Below are 5,720 nucleotides of genomic sequence, written 5' to 3' on the forward strand. Positions count from 1 at the left end.
ATTTTAAAATGCCAAAAGTATTTTGAAAATATGTTTCATCTCTGATATCTTGTTTTCAACAATTGTCAGAAAAGATGAACTTTTATAATGGCCATTTTGGGTTCATTGATTTGGCACTTGTTGAATTGTTTTAGAATAAGGGGTGGCTAGAGTTTTTTCTTTGCTTTTCTTTACTTTGCTTTGGATTTCATTTCACTTTCTTGGATGCAAAGAAAGAAGACATGAGCACAACTTGCTAAACCCTAATAGGGATCAGGGATGTGACAATAAGCTCCAAATTTGATGATTCAAACTCATGGGTGTCCCAAAGATCATGACCTGTCCAAAGTTATGCATTGGAAATTTTTCCATATAACATTTTATGCTCCACCAATATTTTTCATCATTTCTTTTATTATAAACCCACTTTGTAAAATACCTATAGCATTCAAATCAACCCCAAGTGAGATGATTCATGTTCCTAGGTGACACAAAATTCATGCCCTATCTATCTAAACATAGTGAACCTTTTTTCTACTCCTAGATTTTGTTGTCCCAAATAAATAGCCGCCTTTTCCATTATTTCCATCTTTGAAAACCCTAGATCCAAATCAAGTAAACCAACTTTAGGTATTTTCCTTATGACGTGAGGTGTCCAAGAAAAATAAAATTCCTAATTTAGAACACTTTTGTTTTCTACTTGTTATGTTACTTATTGTGGTTGTTTTCGAAGTTAGTTGACCGAGTAGACAAAGTATATGGAGTTGGAGTGGAAGCTTTTGAAGACCTCGAAGACTATGTTGAGCCAAGCAAGCAGCCTTTTGACCATGTTGATGAAACCCTTGTATTGCATGACAAAGAGCACTTTAAATTGTTGCATAGAAATCATGATGATATGGTGACCACCTTGGTGGGTTGTCTCCGATATGTTTCTCGTTGATACTTGCATTGCCATCACTCTACTTTCCGCTTAGAGTTGTGCTAATGGGAAGTAGATAGGTTGTTAAAGTAATTGCTATGCGGGTGGGATTGGGATTTGCATGATGATAAAAAGGAAAGTATTTTCAAATACTTCTCAAAAAACCCATCAGATGCCACTAATTCCCGAGGGAGAAGATGAGCTAGGTAACAACTTTAAAAAAAGTGGTGTATCGGAGCAACTTGTGTGTGTGTGTGTGTGTGTGTGTTTGAAAACAGATTTGATTTAAAAATTGTCGGTCATTTTCCGCCTTACATGTACGACCACTATACCCCTTATGGTATGGGGCTTTGTTGCTTACTTTGGTCAATACTAGAAGAGAACCTGCATTACTAGTGGCGGGAGTAACATGGCCACTCTCTATACGGGGTCGTACTCGAAAGGGCAACTATGACTGTTTTCACACACACCAGGCACACCGTTGTGTCCCTTCTTGGATGGTACGATCTTGAGCGGGTCTCGTATGATGTACACCATGAGGGATAGGTACCAACGAGTGAACTCTTTGTTTAATCTTATTAAGGGAAAGGCATTGTTCAGGTGCTTACCTCGGGTATGTAATATACCGTGAGTCATGGCTTGACACGGAACTTTCCGGAGTCTTCTCGGTAAAGTGTGCAGCCTTTGTAGAGTGTAAAACTATTCGAATAGCCATGTCCATGGTCAAGGATAGTTGGGTGGTGCTGCTTAAACTATGTCAGATGTTTTCACAAAACTTTGTGTGTGTGTGTGACAAGGGGATACTTGAGTTAAGTGAGATGACTTGACGCGATGAATTAATTGGAGTTGTTCAAACACTGTTTACATTGATATATGTAACATGTTCATATGGATACTCGAAACCTCCTACTGCATGCTTTGCAAGTTTTTAAGACATGTCATCACCCTCCAATTAGCTTTTTGTAAAACTACCTACTTAGTGTTATACCCTGCATTCTTTAACTTGTTCCAAATATGGGTTGCTTGTGAGTACATTGAAAATTATCATTGTCTTACATTGGTTATTTAATTGGCTAGGCTAGAAATAAGAGGATGTGGTGAAGAGTACCTTGGTGACGAACGTACGAGCTAGGACGCTTCGCAGTTAGAATGCGTGTAGGGTTAAGGTAGATGGCTTGGGTCCATGCTTTCGTTGAAGAATTCATCTACAAGTTGATGATTGAGGTTTGGCCTTCCCATCCCTACTTATGAACACTTGGCGATAATGGTTATAATGGTGTAAAATGATACGTAATGCATGAAGACTCTTGTTACTTAGTTTTGTGTGTTTAGTGAGCATTGATCTCTGGGATTACTATACACGTGCATTCAGTGACCACGACTTATTAGTCGGGGTCCCCACACATTGTTTTCAATAGAATTGCCAAGGTGTTGTTTTTGTGCAGAAATGAAATTTCTCGGAATTAGAAAAAACTTTTTGAATTTTTTTAGGACAACATAAAAAATATTGGAGCGAACACCTACCAGAGGTGGCCACCTATTAGTGCCAAACCAGCAGGGCGCGGCCATCCCCCTAAGCACTCTACTGGCATGGGGCCACCGCGTTTTACGAGACAGAGCCACCACCACCTCCTGTTCTTCCTGAGGAGGGATGATCTTGAGTCTGTTTTGTGCTCCAGAGAGGGGGATTCTCGTCGTCGTCGATATGAATCCAACGTATCTATAATTTTTGATTGGTATATGATGTTACGTTATCATTCTTGGATGTTTTATAATCATTTTATAGATATTTTATATCATTTTGGGACTAACCTATTGACATAGTGCCTACTGCCAGTTGTTGTTTCTTTTGTTATTGTTTTACTTTGCAAAAATCCATATCAAATAACGTCCAATCACCATGAAACGTTACGGAGATTTCATTTTGACCAGAAGGAAACTTGGGGGCCAAGAATGAGCGGCAACCAAGGCCCAGGGGGGCACTTGACAGCACGATGCGCCAGGGAGGCATGGAGCGGCCTGGTGTCTTGTGGGGCCCTCTCGAAGCTTCTGCACCTCCTCTGAGCTCAATAAATACCCCCAATATTCCAGAAACCCTAGACGAGTCGACAAAAAGAGACATGACACGCATGCATTTTTGCTATTAAGGATAAAAAGATGGGGCCTATTCCTACATGAATAGATCTTGTCTACACCGTGTCATGGTTCTTAAGGCATTACTCTCTTTCCCCACGAACTCAATACACTAGATGTAAGTCGGATAGCGGTCGATGTGTGGAGTAATAGAAGTAGATGCAGGCAGAAGTTGGTCTACTTATTTTGTACGTGATGCCTATATACATGATCATTTTCATGCATATCGTCATAATTTTTTGCTTTTCTATCAGTTGCCCAATAGTAATTTGTCGACCCACCGCTTGCTATTTTCTTGAGAGAAGCCACTAGTGAAACCTACGGCCCCCGGGTCTAGTTCACATAATCTATTTGCAATCTCTACTTTGCTATCTACTTTTCTACTTTATTTGCTATTTTTTTCAGATCTATATTATCAAAAAACCAAAAAATACCTTGCTACGTTCTATTTTATATCACTCTTATTTGAGTCTATTAATCTATACTTACTTTACCCACAAGGATTGACAACCGCTCTACTCGTTGTGTTGCAAGGATTTGCTATTTGTGTGTACGGTTGCTTACATAGTCTTGTCGATCTTCCTACTGGATTGATACCTTCGTTTCTTAACTGAGAGAAATACTTGCCATTGTTGTGCTACATCACCCTTTAAGCTTAGAGGGAGACCAACGAACTCGCGAGGAGTGACAGTTTTCTGGTGCCGTTGTCGGGGAAGATCAAGTCAAGATCTATCAGGTCCCTACATACAAATATCATCTCCTTGCAATTGCATTAATTGCCATTTTCCTTTCGCTTTCCTCTCCCCCACTTCACAAAAAATTACCTTTTATTTTCCATCTTTACTTTGCCTTTTTCTTGGAGATCTCTTGTTTGCTTGTGTTCTTGCTTGCATAGACATTGTGCCTCAAAGGAGGTATTACGAGGTTCCATATCCTACTATTTTGCTAGATATTGAGAAAAGTACCAAGGAATACATGACAATGCAATTTGAGAAAAACATTTTTTTACCGAAGAACTTAAGTAATATTCTATTCTTCTTGATGCTATAACAAAACAACTTGATCATGTTAGTAAAGAAGTTGCCAATCTTCAATCTCAGTATGCTCTTACCGAAAATCTGCTAGGAAAGATATCTGATGCGCAAGCTATGTTCGTAAATCAAATGGTAGCTAAGCCCGAATCATTAGAGGATCAAAATAATGAAGAGATTAAAATGATTGGTATTTCTTCTGTTGATTCCCTTTTTGATAATGTTAAAATTAATGATGAGGGAACTGAGGAAATGTCAACTTTATCGAGAGGGTGTTCCCATGATTTGGGGGGTGAAAATCTTATTGAAAAAATTGATAAAAGTGGGATTGAAGAGGTAAAAACTTAAGCTAGCGATGCACCCACTATTTTGGATTGCAATTTTTTTAATTTTGATAGCTGCTCCTTGATTGAGTGTATTTCTATGTTGCAATCTATAATAAATTCACCCAATGCCTATGAACAAAATGAAGCTTTTACTAAACATATTTCGGAAGCGGTGATTAAAACATTGGAAGAAAAGCTAGAGTTAGAGATTTCAATTCCTAGAAAATTACATGATGAATGGGAACCCGCCATGAAGATAAAAATCAATAATTTTGAATGCTATGCTTTATGTGGTTTTGGTGCTAACGTTTCCACAATTCTGAAATCTCTTTGTGATGTGCTTGGTCTTACCGATATTGAAGAGTGTTCTCTCAATTTACACTTGGCGGATTTTACTATTAAAAAACCTGTGGGAAGAATTAATGATGTTCTTATTCTTCGAAATAGGAACTGTGTGCCCATATATTTTGTTGTACTTGATATTGAGTGCAATCCGTCTTGTCCAACAATTCTTGGTAGAACGTTCTTGCGTACTATAGGAGCCGTGTTTGATATGAAAGAAGGGAATATTAAAAAAAAATTCCACTAAGAAAGGGCATGGAACACTTCCCTAGAACTAAAACTAAATTACCATATGAATCAATCATGATTCTAACTATGAATCAATCGCTGAGGATGACATCACTTAAAATTATCTTATATGCCTAGCTAGGGGCATAAAACGTCAGCGCTTGCTGGGAGAAAACCCAACGGATAAACTTCATTTTCATTTTTTTCTTCTTAAGTGTTTGCACAATTAGGTTACTTTTATAATTATGTTTTTGTGTTCTATTTAGTTTTTGTACCGAGCAAAGCCTTAAGGATCATGCGGGGTATTAGTTGTTGTAATCCTACTGTAAAACATAAACTTCCGCGTCCGGTAGAAAAATCCCTAAAAATCACAGAAACGTCAAAAGTGTCTGAATTTCTTACACATGATTGTTATACAAACTCGCTACGTTGTCCTAATTTTCAGATTTTTTGCAGTTATAGCAGTAAAAGTAAATTTCGAATCTTTACAAACTATTCTGTTTTTAACAGATTATGTTTCCTTTGTGTTATGTGATTATTTTAATGATTCTATGGCTTATAGCAGTGGGAATAACCCATGGTAAAGTTATAATACAGCAGGTATAATTCAAAAACAAAATTGGAATAGGTTTTCAATAGTACCTGATGACCCACAAGTATAGGGGATCAATCGTAGTCCTTTCGATAAGTAAGAGTGTCGAACCCAACGAGGAGGAGAAGGCTCTGATAAACGGTTTTCAGCAAGGTAATAACCGCAAGCAC

This window comes from Hordeum vulgare, chromosome 2H (genome assembly GCF_904849725.1).
Source record: "Hordeum vulgare subsp. vulgare chromosome 2H, MorexV3_pseudomolecules_assembly, whole genome shotgun sequence".
NCBI classification, from domain to species: domain Eukaryota; kingdom Viridiplantae; phylum Streptophyta; class Magnoliopsida; order Poales; family Poaceae; genus Hordeum; species Hordeum vulgare.